A 24,877-nucleotide genomic window follows, 5' to 3' on the forward strand; every position below is an offset into this window, starting at 1 on the left:
CAATTCACTGGCAGAAATGTGCAAAGCAGGTAATTAGTCTGGCAGGTTAGGATGGTGTCAGTCTCAATTGAGCTGATGCAAAAGTTGGGGTTTGAACAAATGCATTTTGGCCACAATGTTCTCAGCACCCAGACGCTCTTGACAATTAACATGCAGGATGGTCTTGTAATTAAGAAGAGTTAGTGGTGACTTCCATGTTATTCATCTTCATTCCAGGTAGCAAATGCTGCAGCAGTGCCTTTACCACAAGGCACGGAACCTTATATTCTGCATTAAATATTTTGTTTTGGAACTGCATAATGTTAATATACGGTGGCCCTGAAAGGAAAGGTATTCATTTATAATACATTAATATGCCCCTTCCTGTGTTTTCAAACATTGCCGCACATGGGTGATGTGCACAATTTGGATGCAGAACACGGCGGAGTTCCCATATACCGTCAGCAAAAAAAGCCTCCTTTTACATGGCGCTTTTGAGTGCATTTCACACTACTTTTGGATTATAATTGGATTTTAAGGCTTTTACGAATGTCCTGCTTAATATAATATTTGTGTTATTGTCACAACACTGTATTATACTTTAAAAAAACACTTCAACTTCAACCAGTAAAATGGCTCTTTGACCTGCATTGCTACCAGCCATGTCAATGAGTGTTAGCATTCTAGCTAACAACTGCTGCATCCAAAATAGGTATTGTCCAAAGATCGTAACCAAATAAATGTATAATCTTAGGGCCAATTGCAACCATCGATGGCCACCAGATTAATCGCCAGCTTGTTTCTCGTTAATCCATCAATGCGTGCTGATTTCTATTGCAACCATTATTGGCCACCAATTTACCTTTCTCTGAAGCTGATGTTCGGGTTAACCCTTAGTCCTTATTTCTGCAAAAAATAAAAAATCGATGTTATTTCGCTCTTGTGGATATAATCCTCGGAACAATTTAATGCTGGAATAAAGTATTTCATTTCCTAGTTTATCAAGGCAAATCTACTATGGCAATGTAGCCTACCCTACACATTTTATGAATGGTGTGTGATTACTTTTTAATTTCCAATTTAGCTAATTGATGAATGTCTTAATAAAATATGGCAATTTCTTATCAAGAGGGGTAAAGGAAATACTCCTAAATTGTAAATTACACATTTGACATTTGAATCTAAATTGTGATTGTTTGTATTTTTTTTATTACATTTTATTGTATTATGATAAATGTATTTAAAGTTGCACAAATTATATTAGAATTAGTTTGGTTTCCTCAAAATTGAACCTTGAATTTTTTTTTTTACAGGGCTACAGTAATAAGGCCAATAGCCTAGGCCTACTGTGGCATATTCAGGGACGGATTACCGAAGGGGACCTCCAAGCATCCCCCAACATATTTAGCATTTTGGAGGTTGTGGGTCGAGACCCCCCCCAGATAGCATAATGTGTAGAGTTGCAAGAAATGTGCTTCAAAACTGCTAAATTCTCTCTGACTCGTGACTAAATATGTAGAATAGGAGGAAACTACCTTGAAATCTGCAAGTATTTTGCCATGGGGCGGATAGAAATCTTAGCCGTTTTAAAGCTCATTTCCTGCAATCCTACACATTTTTCCATGACTTATGCCATGTTAATTTGATAGCTGAGTGAGAGTGACTAACAAAATCAGTGTGGGCCCCCTGTAGATCGGTGCTCCGGTGTCACAAATGCAGTAGTCCAGCCCTGGAAATATTGTACCTATTATGGTAGGGAGAGTAATTGATTATTATTTGGAAGGAGTTATCTTAAATCAAAGAAACAGATGTAAAGTGCTTTGTTATAATGATATTTAAATTGTCTATCACACATGTTGCTGCAATCCACATTACTTTCATTTACAATGTGGCAATTAATTAGCAGTTAGTCTTCAATAACTTTATTTTCATTGTAGGCATTAAACATGTTAACTAAACCTTCATAATTGACATTTCCAGTCAAATCATTTTATTTCAGTTGTAATATGTGAAATTTTTCCATTTATCTTTTTCCTATTTAGATATTCTTGTTCTGATGTTACTTCAATGGGGTGGGAGTAGTGAACGCAGACATTAACCATTTCCGTTGTCTAGTATCAAGCTGGCTTGACACTAACAATGTCACATCAGTTGGTCTGTATAGTTTATTCTGCTTTTCATTTTATTGCGACCATGATTTAGCTCGGAGCTCTGTCTATCTCCCGTTAGTAGCGTGTTAAGAAATCACAATTTCGCAGCCCATCAAAATACCCAGGGCAGTGTGGAAAAAGTCAGATTTGGCTTAACGATGGGATCCAATGGATAAATGATCAAATAGCAGGACAGCTTTTGTACTTGAACTCTTAATGGGGTACGAGTAGTACTGGGTGTCAAGGCTGATTTTACAAGTTGTCCTGAATGTTTTTTTTGTCTCCCTGCCTTTAAACTCATTATTTAGTGCACTACTTTTGACCAGAACCCTATCACTGCACGGGGAATAGAGTGCAATTTGGGACACAGCATAAAGAATTCATATCAGCCTCACTCCTCTCTCTCATCATGTCTCATTAACAACTCAGGCACTCCTTCCGCATAATCACTTTCCTCTGTGCTGCTCCCCTCTAGCCTGTGTGGAGGGACTCATTATTGGCTCCAAGAGCAACAGACAGACGCCAACGTATATCACTAAGGTCATGCTGTTTTACAGGGGACAGGAAAGGATTGTGTTAGGGAGAAAAAAATACTAACGAAATTCATTACATTTGGGGTTTTGGATTATGCCAATATGCTTGGTTTTTGAGATGGTCAAAAAGTGCAGTATTTCATTGGTACGGGGTAAACTATTGTGGCCCTGGAGGCACAGAATAATCAAATGGTTTGACTGCACAGAGGTGCCTGGGAAGAACAGGGGACCAGTGTGTGTGTGAATGGTGGGGGAGGGGGGATTTCCTATCTCCATCAGAAAGGACAAGACATTGGTTGGTTCCCATTCCTGCTCAACTTGGCATGCCTTCTCAATACCCATTCACACATCAAGTACTGTATACTCTTGAGTTGGGCTAGGGGATGGAACAACTGAGCTTGTGGTCATGTGTGAGTGTGTATGTATGTGTGTGTGTGTGGGGGGGGGTCAATGTATGGAAGGGGAGAGAGGGGTAGAGGTGTTTGTGTGAAGGGGTGGGGTGGGGTGGGGTGTGTTCGTGTATACATCCCACATTGTGTATGCATCACACATTATTGTTTTACCATTAGGTTTTATGGCTATTATGACTCATACTGTGGGTCTCTATATCTCTCAGATATAGGACAGACACTTCAGATCAAACTTCCTCTAAGATTTTTGGGAGGGACTATCTGTTTTTCCATGTAGCGAATCTGTTATGCAATGCGTTTGTATGGTCTAATAGCAGTAAGGCCCCAAAATGTTTTGCCCAAAAATATATATATAAAAAAATCAAGTGGTCTTAAAATTCTAAATAAAATACCTAAATTATCCTTGGTATGACCTTCTTAAAACAATTTAATATAGCTAAGTAGAAAATAAGGAATATAATATATATTGTTTACTATTACTGAAACCGGACCCAGGTCGTAAAGATTCAGTCCACCCAGAAAAACTGGAAACGCCTTACACTTCAGTGTTGTGATGCCAAAATTCAAGCAAAATGCATAGCCCAGAGAATAAAAAATGTATTGTTGGATATTGTTCATCCTAATCAGACAGTTTTTTTTACATAGACGGTACATAGGATATAATATAAGACAAGTCCTGGAAACAATAAAAAACTATAAAACATCTGGGAAACCAGGCTTGGTATTCATAGCTGATTTTGAAAAGGTATTTTGATAAAGAAGGATTAGAATGTTTATATACACGCCTGGATTATTTCAGTTTTGGAGAATCTCATATATAATGGGTTAAAGTTATGTATTGTAACCCCAGGTGTAAAATAGTAAATAATGGATGTCAAGAGGAGTGAAACAGGGTTGTCCACTATCGGCATATCTATGTATTACAGCCATCAAAAATAACTATTTACCCTCCCCAATGTCAATACTTTGTAGAGCCACCTTTTGCAGCAATTACAGCTGCAAGTCTCTTGGGGTATGTCTCCATAAGCTTGGCACATCGAGCCACTGGGATTTTTGCCCATTCCTCAAGGCAAAACTGCTCTAGCTCCTTCAAGTTGGATGGGTTCCACTGGTGTACAGCAATCTTTAAGTCATACCACAGATTCTCAATTGTATTGAGGTCTGGGCTTTGAGTAGGCCATTCCAAGACATTTAAATGTTTCCCCTTAACCTTTACTTAACTCCCGGTTCCGGGAGCATCCTCATCAGTAAAAGCTGACCGCATATTTTCACCATGTTTCTACCGCATAGGTAGCTATCACAAAACCGACCAAATAGAGATATAATTAGTCACTAACCAAGAAACAACTTCATCAGATGACAGTCTTATAACATGTTATACAATACATTTATGTTTTGTTCGAAAATGTGCATATTTGAGGTATAAATCATAGTTTTACATTGCAGCTACCATCAAAAATATCACCAAAGCAGCCAGAATAATTACAGAGAGCAACGTGAAATACCTAAATACTCATCATAAAACATTTATGAAAAATACATGGTGTACAGCAAATGAAAGATAAACATCTTGTGAATCCAGCCAATATTTCCGATTTTTTTAAGTGTTTTACAGCGAAAACACAATATAGCATTATATTAGCTTACCACAATAGCCAACCACACAACCGCATTTATTCACCGCATAGATAGCATTCGCAAAAACCAGCAAAAGATATAAAATTAATCACTAACCTTGACCAACTTCATCAGATGACAGTCTTATAACATCAGGTTATACAATACTCTTATGTTTTGTTCGAAAATGTGCATATTTAGAGCTGCAAACTGTGGTTATACATTGTGAATATGTAGCATCGATTCACCAGAATGTCCGGAGCTATTTTGGACACTCACCTAATCTGACCAAAGAACTCATCATAAACTTTACATAAAAATACTTGATGTATGGCAAATGAAAGATACACTGGTTCTTAATGCAACCGCCGTGTTAGATTTTTAAAAATAACTTTACCATAACAAACAGCTTGCGTTATTGCGAGACAGCGCCCGCCAAAACGGCGGAGAATAGAAATAACATTTTCCACAGAAATACGAAATAACATCATAAATTGTTCTTACTTTTGCTGAGCTTCCATCAGAATCTTGTACAAGGAGTCCTAGCTCCAGAATAAATAATTGTTTGGTTTTAGAATGTCCTTTTCTCCTGTTGAATTCGCGCCACAATGCTAGCCAATGTTGATGACGTTCCCAGTTTCTCTCGACGCAAAGAACGTAAAACTCCAAAAGTCCCAATAAACGTTGAATAATCTGATAAAACTCGGTTGCTAAAACATACTTTACGATGTTATTATCACATGTATCAAATAAAATCAGAGCCGGAGATATTAGCCGTGTATACCGAACGCTTTTCAGAAGCCAATGTCGTCGTACTTCGCACGCCAGAGAAGGCAAAGAAATTTCCAGACCTGTCACTCCAAAAGCTCTTGTTCGGCCTCAGATCAAGCTAGACACCCCATTCCACCTTCCACTGCCTGTTGACATCTAGTGGAAGGCGTATGAAGTGCATGCACATCGATAAATATTAGGCAATTGAATAGGCAGGCCCTGGAACAGAGCATCGTTTTCAGATTTTTCACTTCTCTGTATGGAAGTTTGCTGCAAAATGAGTTCTGTTTTACTCACAGATATAATTCAAACAGTTTTAAAAACTTGAGTGTTTTCTATCCAATAGTAATAATAATATGCATATTGTACGATCTAGAATAGAGTACGAGGCAGTTTAATTTGGGCATGATTTTTCCCAAAGTGAAAACAGCGCCCCCCTATTGACAAGAAGTAAACCACTCGAGTGTTGCTTTAGCAGTATGCTTAGGGTCATTGTCCTGCTGGAAGGTAAACATCCGTCCCAGTCTCAAATCTCTGGAAGACTGAAATAGGTTTCCCTCAATAAATTCCCTGTATTTAGCGCCATCCATCATTCCTTCAATTCTGACCAGTTTCCCAGTCCCTGCCGATGAAAAACATACCCACAGCATGATGCTGCACCACCATGCTTCACTGTGAGGATGGCGTTCTCGGGGTGATGAGAGGTGTTGGGTTTCCGCCAGACAGAGCGTTTTTCTTGATGGCCAAAAAGCTCAATTTTAGTCTCATCTGATCAGAGTACCTTCTTCCATATGTTTGGGTAGTCTCCAATCTGCCTTTTGGCAAACACCAAACGTGTTTGCTTATTTTTTTCTTTAAGCAATGGCTTTTTTCTGGCCACTCTTCCGTAAAGCCCAGCTCTGTGGAGTGTACGGCTTAAAGTGGTCCTGGACAGATTCTCCAATCTCTGCTGTGGAGCTTTGCAGCTCCTTCAGGGTTATCTGTGGTCTCTTTGTTGCCTCTCTGATCAATGCTCTCCTTGCCTGGTCCGTGAGTTTTGGTGGGTGGCCATCTCTTGGCAGGTTCTTTCCATTTTTTAATAATGGATTTAATTTTGCTCTATGAGATGTTCAAAGTTTCTGATATTTTTTTATAACCCAACCCTGATCTGTACTTCTCCACTACTCTGTCCCTGACCTGTTTGGAGAGCTCCTTGGTCTTCATGGTGCCTCTTGCTTGGTGGTGGCCCTTGCTTAGTGGTGTTGCAGACTCTGGGGCCATTTTAGAACAGGTGTATATATACTGAGATCATGTGACAGATCATGTGATACTTAGATTGCAGACAGGTGGACTTTATTTAACTAATTATGTGACTTCTGAAGGTAATTGGTTGCACCAGATCTTATTTAGGGGCTTCATAGCAAAGGGGGTGAATACCTATGCACCACTTTTCCGGTTTTTATTTTTAATACTTTTTTGAAACAAGGTATTTTTTTCATTTCACTTCACCAATTTGGACTATTTTGTGTATGTCCATTACATGAAATTCCCTCAAAAATCAATTTTAATTACAGGTTGTAATGCAAAAAAAAATAGGAAAAACGGCAAGGGGGATGAATACTTTTGCAAGGCACTGTAGATGGTTCGGGGTTGAGGGTAAAAAAATAAATAAAATGAATGTAAAATGTACAGTCCGTAAAATGTATGTAGAATGTATAAACTGGAAGTAGAAGCCAAAATGTTGTTGTCCATTAGTTTACTCCTGTTAGGGGAAGGTTGATAGGGTTAGCGGGAAAATAATAAAGAGGGAAAATATATTATAAAAAAAAAAAATATATATATATACAGTGGGGAGAACAAGTATTTGATACACTGCCGATTTTGCAGGTTTTCCTACTTACAAAGCATGTAGAGGTCTGTCATTTTTATCATAGGTACACTTCAACTGTGAGAGACGGAATCTAAAACAAAAATCCAGAAAATCACATTGTATGATTTTTAAGTAATTAATTTGCATTTTATTGCATGACATAAGTATTTGATCACCTACCAACCAGTAAGAATTCCGGCTCTCACAGACCTGTTAGTTTTTCTTTAAGAAGCCCTCCTGTTCTCCACTCATTACCTGTATTAACTGCACCTGTTTGAACTCGTTACCTGTATAAAAGACACCTGTCCACACACTCAATCAAACAGACTCCAACCTCTCCACAATGGCCAAGACCAGAGAGCTGTGTAAGGACATCAGGGATAAATTGTAGACCTGTACAAGGCTGGGATGGGCTACAGGACAATAGCCAAGCAGCTTGGTGAGAAGGCAACAACTGTTGGCACAATTATTAGAAAATGGAAGAAGTTCAAGATGACGGTCAATCACCCTCGGTCTGGGGCTCCATGCAAGATCTCACCTCGTGGGGCATCAATGATCATGAGGAATGTGAGGGATCAGCCCAGAACTACACGGCAGGACCTGGTCAATGACCTGAAGAGAGCTGGGACCACAGTCTCAAAGAAAACCATTAGTAACACACTACGCCGTCATGGATTAAAATCCTGCAGCGCACGCAAGGTCCCCCTGCTCAAGCCAGCGCATGTCCAGGCCCGTCTGAAGTTTGCCAATGACCATCTGGATGATCCAGAGGAGGAATGGGAGAAGGTCATGTGGTCTGATGAGACAAAAATATAGCTTTTTGCTCTAAACTCCACTCGCCGTGTTTGGAGGAATAGAAGGATGAGTACAACCCCAAGAACACCATCCCAACCGTGAAGCATGGAGGTGGAAACATCATTCTTTGGGGATGCTTTTCTGCAAAGGGGACAGGACGACTGCACCGTATTGAAGGGAGGATGGATGGGGCCATGTATCGCGAGATCTTGACCAACAACCTCCTTCCCTCAGTAAGAGCATTGAAGATGGGTCGTGGCTGGGTCTTCCAGCATGACAACGACCCGAAACACACAGCCAGGGCAACTAAGGAGTGGCTCCGTAAGAAGCATCTCAAGGTCCTGGAGTGGCCTAGCCAGTCTCCAGACCTGAACCCAATAGAAAATCTTTGGAGGGAGCCGAAAGTCCGTATTGCCCAGCGACAGCCCCGAAACCTGAAGGATCTGGAGAAGGTCTGTATGGAGGAGTGGGCCAAAATCCCTGCTGCAGTGTGTGCAAACCTGGTCAAGAACTACAGGAAACGTATGATCTCTGTAATTGCAAACTAAGGTTTCTGTACCAAATATTCAGTTCTGCTTTTCTGATGTATCAAATACTTATGTCATGCAATAAAATGCAAATTAATTAATTAAAAATCATACAATGTGATTTTCTGGATTTTTGTTTTAGATTCCTTCTCTCACAGTTGAAGTGTACCTATGATAAAAATTACAGACCTCTACATGCTTTGTAAGTAGGAAAACCTGCAAAATTGTCAGTGTATCAAATACTTGTTCTCCCCACTGTATATGGGATTGGAAATGACAGTTACATTGATAGTACCCACAATCTGCAATATTAAAGCTGATCTACCCCCCCCCCAAAGAAAAAAAATGACTGGTACAGGGTAGCTCAGGTTTGAAGTAACACAGTAAATAATGGTTACTAACAATGACTCGCTCCCTTTGATCCCTTTCTCTTTGATTGTGAACTTCTGACAGTGTCCGTAACAATTTTGTTTTGAACACTGATTGAAATTGTGTTCTTTGCGTTTGGATCCACACTCTACTTACCAGATCATAAGCTTACCTGTGATCGATCTCTCTTGCTCTCGCTCTCTAACGCTCTCTCTCTCTCTCTCTCTCTCTCTCCAACCAGATATAGAAGCCTGAAAAACAGTGATAACTGGGGGGGAAAGAACAGGCCATGGCTGAGAGGATGATTGCTTCTCAAAGTGGTAAGTACCGAGCATGCACAATGTCTGATCATCTGTTTTCGTCTCAACTGTTTGGCTTCGATTGTGGTTGATTTCGTTCCCATGTCAGTTCAGACTCCAGTGAATTTCGCTCTATATTTGGTAACAGATAGTTCCGATTAACTTATCAAGGCGGTCTCTGATGCATAGCGTGAGCTATTTTGAGTTTGGAGAGGAGAAAGGTGTTAGGTGGTTGTATTGAAACATACCAAGCGATCAGCAGGTAATTCATTACCCTATGGGTGTTTTCCTAAACCGGGGTCCTGTTGTGAGGGGGGAAAAAAGGAAATGAAGTCAATGCGATTGAATTGAAAAGAGTAGGGAGTCATGAATCAAATTGATGGTTAGCTGTATAGAAGCCAGGAGGAATTTAAGGGCTGAATTAGATCTACATTATAGCAGCATAACATCTTGTAAGATGAGGCAATGACATTACATAATCTAATATTCTTTATTGGCTATATACTGCGTGTTCCACATATTCCCATGATACAACCCACAGAGGGATGATTAGAGATGGCTGTTTCTCTCATATATCCTCTTTGACTGCTGAAACATACAATTATGGTTTGGGAAATGCGATAAACACCAATTCTTCATATTTGCATAACACAATTTTTTCATTGTTTGTAACCTGTATATTTAACATATACATAAACCTAAACTCGGCAAAAAAAGAAACGTTCCTTTTTCATGACCCTGTCTTTCAAAGGTAATTCATAAAAATCCAAATAACTTCACAGATCTTCATTATAAAGGGTTTAAACACTGTTTCCCATGCTTGTTCAATGAACCATAAACAATTAATGAACATGCACCTGTGGAACAGTCGTTAAGACACTAACAACTTACAGACGGGAGGCAATTAAGGTCACAGTTATGAAAACTTAGGACACTAAAGAGGCCTTTCTACTGACTCTGAAAAACACTAAAAGAAAATGCCCAGCGTCCCTGCTCATCTGCGTGAACGTGCCTTAGGCATGCTGCAAGGAGGCATGAGGACTGCAGATGTCGCCAGGGCAATAAATTGCAATGTCCGTACTGTGAGACACCTAAGACAGCTCTACAGGGAGACAGGACGGACAGCTGACCGTCCTCGCAGTGGCAGACCACGTGTAACAACACCTGCACAGGATCGGTACATCCGAACATCACACCTGATGACAATGACAATGCCACCAGCCATACTGCTTGTTCTGTGCGTGATTTCCTGCAAGAAAGGAATGTCAGTGTTCTGCAATGGCCAGCGAAGAGCCCGGATCTCAATCCCATTGAGCAAGTCTGGGACCTGTTGAAATGGAGGGTGAGGGCTAGAGCCATTCCCCCCAGAAATGTCTGGGAACTTGCAGGTGCCTTGGTGGAAGAGTGGGGTAACATCTCACAGCAAGAACTGGCAAATCCGGTGCAGTTCATGAGGAGGAGATGCACTGCAGTACTTAATGGAGCTGGTGGCCACACCAGATACAGACTGTTACTTTTAAATTTGACCCCCCTATGTTCAGGGACACATTATTCAATTTCTGTTAGTCACATGTCTGTGGAACTTGTTCAGTTTATGTCTCAGTTGTTGAATCTTATGTTCACACAAATATTTACACATGTTAAGTTTGCTGAAAATAAATGCAGTTGACAGTGAGAGGATGTTTCAGTTTTTGTTGAGTTTAGCCTTATGCTATTGTGTTTTGCATTCATTAGGCGCTAATCTATAGATTTCACATGACTGGGGATAGGCCCACCCACTTGGGAGCCAGGCCCACCCACCGGGGAGATGGCCCATCCGATCAGAATTATTTTTTCCCCCCAAAAGGGCTTTTTCACAGACAGAAATGCTCCTCAATTTCATTAGCTGTCCGGGTGGCTGGTCTCAGACGATACCACAGGTGAAGAAGCCGGATGTGGAGGTCCTGGGCTGGCATGGTTACATGTAGTCTGCCGTTGTGAGGCCGGTTGGACGTACTGCTAAATTCTCTAGAACAATGTTGGAGGCGGTTTATGGTAGGGAAATGAACATTCAATTCTCTTTAGAATTGCCTTTTATTGTGCGTATGGAAAATGTTGCGTCTCTATTTTTGTTCAATATATATACTTTTATTATGTTGATGTCACAAATCTATCATTTGTACGGTTGTAATTATTACACGTAATTATTTGTCACATTTGACTGTGTAAAACCTTGCAGAGGCGAATATACCTTGTTTTGCAACAAAATGTGATTGTTTGTCTCTCTGAAATAAAACCAACTAGATCTGGAGGGCCAGTCCCCTAAGGTACAGTGCTGTGGAGTTGTGGGCAAAGAGCTTGATAAATATTGTTAATTAAAATGCACAACTAACCAAGGATAAAAAACCTTAGGGAAGGCAACATTTAGTAATCTTTGGGAACAAACACAAATATCTTCCATATTCAAGGTGACATTTGAAGCTCATGATATTTATAGAACATTCACCCTCAACTGTAATCGACAGATGACCTCTATTGACGACTCCATACAGTTTGACCTATAACCTCAATTCCTTCAATCTGTTTTGAATGGCATTATAATTACATTTTATATCACAAGAAGCAGTTAGTGGACTACTGTTAAGCCTCAGATAAGTGTCAGATCCACCTCAGTTTGTTCTTTTAATCCAGTTAGTGTACATATCGTTTAATTCCAAAACGCTATACAATGCCTTGAATAAGTATTTTCCCCCTTTCTGAATTTCTCTATTTTTGCACGTTTTATGTTGAATGTTATCAGATCTTCAACCAAAACCTAATATTAGATAAAAGAAAACTGAGTGAACAAATAACAAAAAAAGTATACCTATTTTATTTATTTAATTAACAAAGTTCTGCAACACCCAATTCCCCTGGGTGAAAAAGTAATTGGCCCCTTACACTCTGGGTTTTCAAGCATGAACTGCTCTTTTCAAGTCCTACGGTACCACAACATCTTAATTGGGATTAGGTCTGGACTTTGACTAGGCCATTCAAAAACTTAAAATGTGTTGCGTGTTTAGCCATTTTCATGTAGACTTTGGAGTGACTACCTCATCTCTGTACCCCACACACACAATTATCTTTAAGATCCATCAGTCGAGACTGAATGTCAAACACAGATTCAACCACAAAGACCAGGTAGGTTTTACAATGCCTTAGAAGCAGATATTCACCCTTTGACATTGACCTTTGAGCATGGTTAAGTTATTAATTACACTTTAGCTGGTGTATCAATACACCCATTAACCACAAGGATACAGGTGTCCTTCCTAACTTAGTTTCCAGAAAGGAAGAAAACCACTCAGGGATTTCACCATGAGGCCAATGGTGACTTTAACACAGTTTAATGACTATGATCGGAGAAAACTGAGGATGCTATACTAACATAATTGACAGTGAAAAGAAGGAAGCCTGTACAGAATACAAATATTCCAAAACATGCATCCTGCTTGCAAATAGGCACTTAAATAATACTGCAAAAAATGTGGCAAAGCAATTCACTTTTTATTGTGAATACATAGTGTTATGTTTGTGGCAAATCCAGTACATAACATCATCCAGTACAACACTCTCCATGTTTTCAAGCATAGTGTTGGTTGCATCATGTTATGAGTATGCTTGCAATCGTTAAGGACTGGGGAGTTTTACAGGATACATTTTTTTTACGGAATGGAGCCAAGCACAGACAAAATCCTAGAGGAAAACCACTCTGCTTTCCACCAAACACTGGGAGACAAATTCACCTTTCAGCAAGACAATAACCTAAAACCCAAGGCCAAATCTAAACTGGAATTTCTTACCAAGAAGACTGTGAATGTTCCTGAGTGGTTGAGTTACAGTTTTGACTTTAAAAAATCTACTAATTTGACAGAGCTTGAAGAATTTTGTAAATAATTATGGGCAAATACTGTACAATCCAGGTGTGCAAAGCTCTTACAGACTTACTCAGAAAGACTCAAAGCTGTAATTGCTGCCAAAGGTGATTCTAACATGTATTGACTCAGGAGTGGGAATGCTTATGTAATTGAGGTATTTTTGTATGTAATTTTCAATAAATGTGCAAATATTTCTAAAAACATGTTTTCACATTATGGGGTATTGTGCGTAGATGGGTGAGAAAAATGATCTACTGAATTCAGGCTGTAACACCACAGAATGTGGAATAAGTCAAATGGTATGATTATGTCTGAAGGTACTGCATTTGTTTGAAACCTAGTTGGCAAAAGGATTGATTTATGTACACTGTGGTTCGCATTCCCCAGCATGCATTGGGCCCTCATCAAACCATTTCTGAGCTATTAATAGTAAAGTGAGGAATCAAATTTGTGTGAATTATGAATATTCAAATAGAAAATGCTGTTGAAGGTTGTTGATGAACTATATACTTTCAGCACAAAGTTAATTTTGGGATGTCTCAATGGATATGTTATCACCTTTGGCTGAGATGATTTCTGGTGTGAATTGTGTTATGTGTTTATGCTATTATCTCGTTTTTAACAATGCATGCAAGCCCCTATTGCTGATCTTGCATTAATCAATGCCACTCAAGTCCTTTCTGCACACATCACTCTCATCCAAGCCATGTTCCACCGCTGCATGTGTGTTCAGCCTAACATGTTTGGGGAGGAGGATACCCAACTCTGTTAATCCATAACACTCATATTGACACAAGTTTTTATATAACAAGTCAAAACTCAGACAGCCTTTCTCCCAGCCGCTCAACATGAAGGAATATAGAGATGCTGGGTCTTGATTGAAAGGCAAGCAGAGGTGACAGATCGTGTCATTACACAGTATCACTATAAAATGTTAATCTCTCCGTTCTCACAGGATGACTCAGCAGGGCGTGGCGTACTCTTTTGAAACTCAATTGAGACGCTGTGTCTCTCCACAGATTTTATTGACGCAAACTTTGATGTGCCTCTTTAAGCTACACGCAAAACATCCAGTTGAAGATTAATTGTAAACGATGTATTACACTTAATTGCCTCAAACTCTCCAGATTTCTCTGATCAGTATAAAATGGCCTGTGTCCCAAATGGCATCCTATTCCCTACACAGTGCACTACTTTTCATCAAGGTCTATAGTGCTCTGGTCACAAGTAGTGCACTTTACAGGGAATAGGGTGCCAATTTGGGATGCTTCCCATGCTGTCTGGTGGCTACTGTTCAGCCATTGGATGCTGTGCTATAGTTTCAGATGATTGCATCGATGAGAATTGTCCTCAACAAACCTAGGAACCCATTAGTATGCACCATTGGCTCAGAAAAATAGACTTCATTACATATGGCGGCAGGTAGCAGGTAGCCTAGTGGTTAGAGCGTCGTGCCAGTAACCGAAAGGTTGTTAGATCGAATCCCCGAGCTGACAAGTTAAATATCTGTCGTTCTGCCTCCGAACAAGGCAGTTAACCCAATGTTCCAAGATCTTCATTGTAAATAAGAATTTGTTCTTAACTGACTTGACTGGTTAAAAAATAAATAATGAGAATCAATACATGTATTCATTTGCTTAATCATTGATGGAATTTTTACCACCTGCTTGTTGGCAACTGGCAAGTGCGTACACAGTATTGATATTGTGCATATTGATGTTTTTTTAATCAAATTAAATTGAGACAATCCTTTCTCTCTCAGTTCTTCACTCCTCTGAATGTGTTTAAACAGTGCTGTTGGGTTGTGCAGTATCACAGCAACAACATATACACTGAGGGTACAATACATTCAGAACACCTGATCTTTCCATGACAGACTGACCAAGGGAATCCAGGTGAAAGCTATGATCCCTTATTGATGTCACTTGTTAAATCCACTTCATTCAGTGTAGACGAAGGGGAGGAGACAGGTTAAAGAAGGATTTTTAAGCCTTTGGGCAATTGAGACATGGATTGTGTATGTGTGCCATTTAGAGGGTGAATGGGCAAGACAAAACATTTAAAGGACTTCCAGCCAACTTGACACAACTGTGGGAAGAATTGGAGTCAACATGGGCCAGCATCCCTGTGGAACGCTTTCGATCCCTTTAGAGTCCATGTCCCAACGAATTGAGGCTTTTCTGAGGGCAAAGGGAGGATGTAACTCAATATTAGGAAGGTGTTCTGTTTGTACACTCAGAGCATATCTTTGCAATTAGATTTGCATTACCTAGTTCTTTTAATACCACAAAGAAAAGTAAAGTTATCTTTGATGCGGATCAATATAATTAGGTGTATTGGAAGTAGAAATGGAAAAGAAGTAGTAGGAGGAGGAAGAGGAGGAGCAGTAGAACATTTCAAATGGCAAAAGTGCTTTCTCACTATTTGCTATCCCATTATCAATGAATTCTTCAAATACCACACATGTTCAAGGTGATTTTGAGTGTTCTGGTTGATAAGCTCTGTTTGAACATAAATCAATTCATTATTAGTTTACCTACTGTATATACGTATTGCTCCCTCTAGCAATGGGCAGGCCTAAGTATTAAATCAATATTTTCCTCAGCACATATCAAGGGTACTACTTTTCTCGTCTGGCCATTGAAGATAAAAACGGTTTCCACATATCACATGATCGAATAAAATCTTGAAGTAATAATGCCCTCATTACCTCCTCTCCGTGAATATTCAATCTGTCACATGTCTCACGCACTTGCCCCATTGTTTACGTCATTGTTGGTGGCCCACTATTACAGAATGTGGTTTTAAGACCCTAGCCAACTCACACATCCACTAGGGCAGATAACAGGTTTTGACTGACATTCTTGTGACTCAACTTGGCTAGGGCTCATACCATGTATTGATCTGGAGGAGTGGTGGGCGTTGAGGGGGTGGCCCACAGGAACCAGCATGACTGCAGCACAAATTAGGTTGGTGTGACCTTACCCCTTCTCCCCCACTTGCCTGCTCCCCTTCCTCCCAACCACCCAGCTCATCTTCTCAGCTAGATGGCTGTGTAATAGGCTGCATTTCAAAACATCCCTGGGTACCAGGGCGACATCCTCACCTGTCACACTCCATCCTGGCGATGCAGGTAGAATGTGACAGAGCTGTTAATTAGAACGAAGGAGGAGATACATCAATATATCAGGAGGGATTTCACAGCCTGCCTCTAATAATACAATGCTGTATAACAAGGCGTGCAATACTTCCCCATCACAAAATATTGAAATATTTGGGTATGTTTGAGATTCCCCTTAGTGTTGGAATTCAATGGTGATGCTTTTGCAACCCACTATCACAAACCCTTTAACTACTTAGAAAGCATGTTACCGAACCCTAACTCTAACCTTAATCCCTACCCCACCTGTAACCCTAACCCTAAACTTAACCCCTAACTTTAACCCCTAGCCATGTACCTAACGCTAGCCGCCTAGCTAACCTAGAGTACTTAATTGTCTTAAAATACAGTTACATTTCTTTTTGGCACCATCAAATTGGAATTCGTTTTGAAGAAAATTGTTTAATGGACACATACGTTATGAAGAAGAAAATCATGCCGTGGACACGAAAATATTGACTTCGATAATCGTCTGGTGGACATTAAAAAAACAATTAATTTGTGTGCATTTCACAATAATATGTGATAGTGTGTTGGCTATTGTGGCTGTTCCCAGCTGTGAAGTGGATTTGACTACATACAGTAGATTTACTATGATCCATTATGTGCCTGATAATGTGCAATTGAAATGTGCACATTATAGTATGCATCCACCAGTGTGTAAGTAATTACACAATAATTTCCCACTAACCTATTTTTCATTACACAAGACAGAGAAACACATCAAGCTGTTTCTTTCACCTTCAAATGAAAAAAAGTAGTTTTTCAGTAACTGTTGGACATCCTTTCTAATTCAGCACCACACTTCCAGGTGTTGAAGAGAGAGTTAGCTTCCTCTGAAGAGGCAGGGTCTCAAACAGCAGAGGGAGCCTTAGCTACTGCATTCTGTCTTTCAAGGAGTGTCCATAGAGTCGAGGCGGTGGAGGCAGTGGAGGCAGGCCTGCTGGCAGCTGATAGTGGACAGAAATAAAGAAGCAAGGAATTCATTTCGGCTGGGGTTATGATGATCTATTATGGGCATGGAAATAGATGTTTCCGTTTTCTTTTCTTTTTCTAGCCCAAGCTATTTGGCAGTGCCTGCTTCCTCTGGGCACTAAGGCACATTTAATTCAATGAAGGTTTCTACGAAGATGGAGCATAGGGATACAGGCCTAAAAATGCACCATATTTCTATTTTCAAGTCTAAGAGTACGGTAATGATAGTTTCTGAACTATTCAGAAATTACAGTTGAATAGGCTCTCAAAGGATCTGTATGTTTCTCCTTTATGTGTGCCCACTACAAGACGTATCCTCATTACAAGGACATGGAGTACACTCTGAAATCTCAAGGCAAACCCAGCGGGCAAAACTGGTTGCAATGATGCTATAAGGACGTCTTTAATCACTGGGTATGACACACATTGAAAATCAAGTTATTAATAGGTAGATTTTCATTGAATTTCATACCCAATGGTAGTAATGACGTCCTTATGGCATCATTGCAACCAGTTTTGCCTGCTGGGTTTGCTTTGAGATACTCCAAGTCATTATATATTCAAGGCAAAATAAGTCACATCCGCTGATTGGCATTCTTATTGACTCTTACTGTAGATGATACATCTATATGCCTCATCATTCTTTGCAATAGACTCATGTCTCCCCAAGTATATTGATTCAATGTGATTGTTCTCAACAGTCAGTCTTCTCCCAAACATCAGAATTCTAGCCCTCCCTTTACAAATGATGCTAAGAAATGTTTTATTTGATTTATATTATTGTCACTGTAAGTAAGCATCCATTGTTCATCTTTTAATGGCTATGAGATGTAAATGTAGGTTGAAGTGAATTGATGCTATTTTGATCATTGGATGATGAAGAGAGAGGTAGGATCTGTGGGAAACAGCAATGAATAACTCAGTGTGTGAAATTCAATGTGTGTTGATTGCTTTGACTTGACCCGACTTGTGTGTCTTACTCATAGAAGTTCCCTTCAAAGAGGGGCATGGCCTCTGTTTTTAAACAAATCACATTTCTGCATCTCGCCAATTAGCACAACTGTGGAATGTGTATATTGTAAGTATTTAGGTGTAAGCAAGGCAATTTGCATACTGTACAGGGAGTCTTGCTGAAATAAGGATAGAGTTGAGGTTCTTGCCTCACCATCACCTTTAGAAAGCCTCTCAAAATTCAACGAAACATGCTTTAATGTGGGAACTTATCCACAAATTGAATAACAATATCCAGTACCAAGTCAGCTAAATGCCTCCAATTCTCTACCCTGGAATTTTTGACCTTCTCATTCCACAATGGCTCTATAAGGAAAAAACTATTATCCACAATGATTAGGGAAATTGCCAGTCGTGATCAGAATTAGGGACTATAGCCTCCCTTCCTGCTGCTTTGGAACAAAAGGGTAGCATTGATACTCCTGAAGGGGATTGTTGGATGGTGACGAGAGTTGTCTCGTTTTCAGCTGCGAGGAGAGTAGAGGTTAAAGGTGTTTTATCACATTAAATGTTTCTTAGGTGTCTCTTCTCATGAACTATGAGTTATTTTAACCCGGATGGTTACAACAGAGCTCAGAAAAACCATGTGTCCATTCCCTGTGGTTTAGATGTCCATTCCTTTTGCTTGTTTTTTTGAGATGTTGGTACAGGAAATGCCAGGATTCTAATTATGTATTAAAGGAGGGGGATGAAATGTCTTGGCTGGCAAACTTTGAGCGGCTATCAGAACCTTTGTGTTAAAAAGTTAATTTGTGGAATTTCTTTCCACTTTGCAGCAATTCCACCATGAAGGCCTGATTCACGCAGTCTTCTCTGAACAGTTGATGTTGAGGTGTGTCTCTTAGTTGAACTCTGTGAAGCATTTATTTGGGCTGCAATCTGAGGCTGGTAACTCTAATGAACTCATCCTCAGCAGCAGAGGTAACTCCGGGTCTTCCTTTCCTGTGGCGGTCCTCATGAGAGCCAGTTTCATCATAGCGCTTGACGTTTTTTGCGACTGCACTTAAAGAAACTTTCAAAGTTCTGGACTGTCATTTCTCTTTGCTTATTTGAGCTGTTCTTGCCATAATATGGACTTGGTAGATCTTCCCCTCATCCATCCGGTACTCGACCCTGCCTGCTCAGTAGAGACTGCTGCCCTATGTACATAGATAGTGTTGTAAAGTAATGAGAGAATGCCAAGAGTGTGCAACGCTGTCATCAAGGCAAAGGGTGGCTACTTTGAAGAATCTCCAATATAAAATATATTTTGATTTGTTGAACACTTTTTGGGTTACGACATGATTCCATATGTGTTATTTCATAGTTTTGATGTCTTCACTATTATTCTGCAATGTAGAAAATGGTGCAAATAAATAGAACCCTGGAATGAGTAGGTGTGTCAAATGTTTGACTGGTACTGTATATATTGTTATCCTCCATATATCAGCTAGAGGTAGAGGATGTGGGGAGGATCAAAATCAAATAAAAGTGCATTGGTCGCGTACACAGATTTGCAGTAGTTATTGCAGATGTTATTGTTTCTAGCTCAGATGTTATTGTTCTCCAACAGTAATACCGAAGAAAAAAAACAACACACATAATCAATTATTTAAAAAAAATACATATAACTTATATAGGATGAGCAATGACTAGAATTTCAGTATGTACCTATAAAGTGGGTGAAACAGTATGTAAACATTATTAAAGTGACTAGTGTTCAATGACGCTATCTATGTACATAGGGCAGCAGTCCCTACTGTGCAGGCAGGGTAGAGTACCAGGTGGATGAGGGAAAGAGCTACAGTAATAATATACGTGGCACCACTTTTGGACATGGCAGTAGAGCACGTTTATGTTCACTCCACTTCAGCCTTTAATGTGCAGTGATGCACTTCTAACCCGTTGGATATTATGCACGGAGGCGCAGCCAACTGAGGCCCAAACCCTCGCACGAAAAAAAGGGCTTGGATCAGCAGGTGTGACTGTAAAGGATAGCCCGGATTTGTCTGAGGAAAATGCAGGGTAAATAAATATTTCATGGAATATCTTAGCGGAGATGCAGCTGGAAAAGGACTGCAGGCGGATAGGGGAGATGGGGGGATAGAGATCAGTTGGCTAGGCTATGTGCAACAGCGACCTTAGGGAATTACACGACTTACTACTTCAATTTAGGGCATCTCAAAGTAGCAGTGCTGATCTTGGATCAGTTCCCCCGTCTTACTCATTATGGTTTAAAAGGCACAACTGATCTTAAATCAGGTTCTATGTCAGCAATCCTACTCTGGGACGCTTCGTGAATTTTGGCTCTGGGAATTCAAGTGAGCGGTATTTAACAGTCACTGATTGGAAGCATACCATATCATTGACATTACTAACCAGTCGGGGAAGAGCTCTTCCACACCTGCTCTCTTTCTTATACTGTCATTAACTTTTATTTTTTATTCTGCATTTAGTTTTTTTTGCCATTTACAGGAAATATATAATGCCGGTAGCTCATAAGCCTACATGTTATGTGTTTAATTGGGAGTGGAAATGTCTTGAGAGTGATGGCGGCACATTGAGGAGTGGACACGCACACACAGGTTATCAGGGTCATTACCTTTAAGAGATGGAGCAGGAACAGACCGAAGGTCATTATTAGTTGTTGGGAGTGCTGATTAAGGTTTACTCTCCTATAAAAATAACAGTTTACAGATAATAAACAATCTTTAGTTGTGCTGATTAGAATGTAGGTGCTTGCATTGAATAATGTTCTGATATATTTCTGCCTTTTTCAAATATCTTTAGAAATAACTCATGAAGTAGCCTATAATTGGAATGTGTCCAGGGCACAGTTTAACTTTCCCACCCACCACAGTCACTTGTTTAACCATGATCGCAATAGTATGACTGTTAGGCCTGTATGTCCATTCATGTAGTGAAGTCACTGAACTGGCCTAACAACCCATAACATTGCCCTATGAGTTGGGTGGGATATGTTGTGGAGATTGTGAACCGAGCAAAGAAAATGTATCTGGAGTCTTACTGGATGTGAGACATTATTTGCTTTCCCTCATGACCTACAGCATTTCCTGTCCTGTACGAAAATATACTGAACATGTTTGATAATACTTTTTAAAATGTATTACTATTACTGTGACATACACCGGATAAGTGTTTGTTCACTTTGTGACTGACAGTTTACTTATTTAGGAGCTATGTATCATTGTTGTGGCCCAGAATATTGCTCTGGCACATTGCTGTGGCCCAGAAATTCTCAAGTCGTGTATCGTGTCATCAACAGGTATTGGCAGCATTGACGTGGTTTCCCTTTAAGGAAAAGAGACATCTATCATTGTCAAATACGGTGGAAAAGATTGTACCACAAGATGGCATTCCTTTCTGTTCTCTCTTGTTTGGTTCAATGGATTTGATAACGACTGAAAAGGTACTGTCAGAATACAGAACATTGTCATCAACCTGCTCATGTTCGCCTTACATTTATGTTAGATCGCTGGTTATATTGCTTATTGTCAAAGGAAGATGAGAGTTTTAAGTCATCTAATGAAATGCAACACTTCGGAGTGAGTATGAGAGCCAATGTTGCGGTTTGTCTCTCATAATTGGAGCTACAACTCAGAGGGGAGGAGAAGTCCAGAGGGTTTGTTTTTATCAGTAAGGTCAGTCAAAGATATTCAGGAGAAAGGTGCAGAAAAATCAAGAAAAACAATGGCCTTGAGACAGATGTTTTGAGATTCAGCAAAGATCAGAGGAAATGGCTGGTGATACTGACCCATTTCGGTTGATATAATAGAATTTGTAACTGACCCTCTGTGCGTTTTTGTTTTAATGGATTATTAGATACTGTTTAAAGGCACAATCTGGGATGTTTCTTGCTAAACTTATTGCCTGTTTAAGAGTATAACATATAAATGTTTAATTTAGTACATAAAGTACACTGGTTACATTCCCCATTCCTCAACTTTAGACAAAACCAAATGGTTGGGTTGCCATTGGGCTGAAACTTCCACAGCTCAACCACTTAATAGGGACCAGCAGTACTACACATTGCTAACAGCGGTGACATCCAGTCAGTGTAGACAGTGCTTACCCTGTGATAATTTAATTTAAAAAAAATGCTGTTATGAAAAGCCTAATAAAATATAATTACATAAAAAATAGACATTATTTTTTGTTATTGAATGTTTTTTCTCAATGATTATGGCGGTTTTTATCCTCAAAATCTCAAAAGTGGCAGTGTTGAGAGTGAGCCTTGTGTTTGCGTTCACAAAGTGAAGAGAGTTTCTAAGGGATTCAATACTAACCTGCTGAAAAGGTAAGACGTAGATAATATGTCTCGCTAGATATAAAGTGATATGTCGCGTTTGTTATGTAGTTGTAAATGCAGTATGTACTTGAGTGTTATAGTTACTATGTATACTTATTTTGATTGTTTTCAAGCCACATTAACAGCTAGCTAGCTAGTGTTGCTAGCTTGTTAGCTAGCTGACTGTGCTATGCATTGCTTTGCTTCATATGAATATGAAATGTCGCTTTGCTATAGTACAAAAAATCTATAACTATAGCTATATATCCTATACGTTGTGTTATATTTCTGATGTCTGTGATCTGAAAGTCACACATCTGATTAGCTAGCCAGCTAGCCGGTTATTTCACTTCACACTAGTGGCACGGAATAGCCATGAACATTGGATGAACTGTAAATCCATTGTTAAAGGCTATGGAGTTTGCGTTGCAAATTATTTGGATGAAATGTGTCAATGCTGTAAACGGGTCTTTTAGTGACACCTACCAATTGTAGCTGTGGATACTACATCGGTCTACTATAGTTGAGCTGAGTTGCGCAGTGTGTCATTTTGTCGGCTGATTGCTATAAAATATGCTGCATCGGAGGTTATTGGCTACATTGGTATTTACATTTGGTGAAAATTCTTTGTCAATTTCAGTTAATAGCCTATGCTACCCTGGTTGTTTGAGCTATCTGTTTTATGGTGAACTTGGGCTTCATCAAGGTTTATTTGTGAGTAAATATGGCTTTGATAATAGCCAGTGCGTACCCAGCCACCGACCTCACCGCACAAAGCAAAAACATGTTTTTCTTGGTACAGTACATCGAGAGACATCAAGCTGTTGCTTTGCAACACTCACAATGTAGCACAATGTAACATTGTGTCTAGACATGTTCTTGAACAATAGACAAATATCGACATGCCGTCCCTGTTAGAATCACAATTTCGCAGCCAGCCTACACTTGGCAATTGTTATATTTTTTTATATTTTTATTTCACCTTTATTTAACCAGGTAGGCTAGTTGAGAACAAGTTCTCATTTACAACTGCAACCTGGCTAAGATAAAGCAAAGCAGTGCGACACAAACAACAACCCAGAGTTAAACATGGAATAAACAAAAATACAGTCAATAATACAATAGAAAAAGTTTATATACAGTGTGTGCAAATGAGGTAGGATAACGGAGGTAAGGCAATAGGCCATAGTGGCGAAATAATTACAATATAGCAATTAAACACTGGAGTGATAGATGTGCAGAGATGAGTGTACAAGTAGAGATACTGGGGTGCAAAGGAGCAAAATAGATGACAGTATGGGGATGAGATAGTTGGATGGGCTAATTACAGGTGGGCTATGTACAGGTGCGGTGATCTATGAGCTGCTCTGACAGCTAGTGCTTAAAGCTAGTGAGGGAGAGTTGAGTCTCCGGCTTCAGAGATTTTTGCAGTTCATTCCAGTCATTGGCAGCAGAGAACTGGAAGGAAAGGATGCCAAAGGAGGAATTGGCTTTGGGGGTGACCAGTGAAATATACCTGCTGGAGCGCGTGCTACGAGTGGGTGCTGCTATGGTGACCAGTGAGCTGAGATAAGGCAGGGCTTTACCTAGCAAAGATTTATAGATGACCTGGAGCCAGTGGCTTTGGCGACGAATATGTAGCGAAGGCCAGCCAACGAGAGCAAACAGGTCGTAATGGTGGGTAGTATATAGGGCTTTGGTGACAAAACGGATGGCACTGTGATAGACTGCATGCAATTTGCTGAGTAGAGTGTTGGAGGCTATTTTATAAATGACATCGCCGAAGTCTAGGATTGGTAGGATAGTCAATTTTACGACGGTATGTTTGGCCGTATGAGTGAAGGATGCTTTGTTGCGAAATAGGAAGTTGATTCTACATCTAATTTTGGATTGGAGATGCTTAATGTGTGTCACGATCGTCAAAATAACATTCGGACCAAGGCGCAGTGTGATATGGGTTCCACATCTTTTTATTTGTGAAACGCACAAAACAAGAAAAAAGCTAACGATACGTGAAGCTATGGAGTGCTCACAGGCAACTACACATAAACAAGATCCCACAAAACACAGTGGGGAATTGGCTGCCTAAATATGATCCCCAATCAGAGACGACGATAAACAGCTGCCTCTGATTGGGAACCATACCAGGCCAACATAGAAATATAACAACCTAGATTACCCACCCTAGTCACACCCCGACCTAACCAACATAGAGAATAAAAAGGCTCTCTATGGACAGGGCGTGACA

At 39.9% G+C, this 24,877-nt stretch overlaps 1 protein-coding gene across 2 annotated transcripts in view; it reads left to right on the forward strand.

Annotated features, from left to right (window-relative positions):
• The window catches only part of LOC139581133 (leucine-rich repeat and immunoglobulin-like domain-containing nogo receptor-interacting protein 2), a 395,362-nt gene that overhangs the window by 239,163 nt on the left and 131,322 nt on the right, over positions 1-24,877 (forward strand). For both annotated transcript variants that reach the window (XM_071410590.1, XM_071410591.1), the window contains exon 4: positions 9,242-9,320. The gene's annotated coding sequence lies outside the window, so the exon portion shown is untranslated. The remainder of the gene's footprint in view (positions 1-9,241; positions 9,321-24,877) is intronic.

Source organism: Salvelinus alpinus, chromosome 7 (assembly GCF_045679555.1).
Source record: "Salvelinus alpinus chromosome 7, SLU_Salpinus.1, whole genome shotgun sequence".
In the NCBI taxonomy this organism is placed as follows: Eukaryota; Metazoa; Chordata; class Actinopteri; order Salmoniformes; family Salmonidae; genus Salvelinus; species Salvelinus alpinus.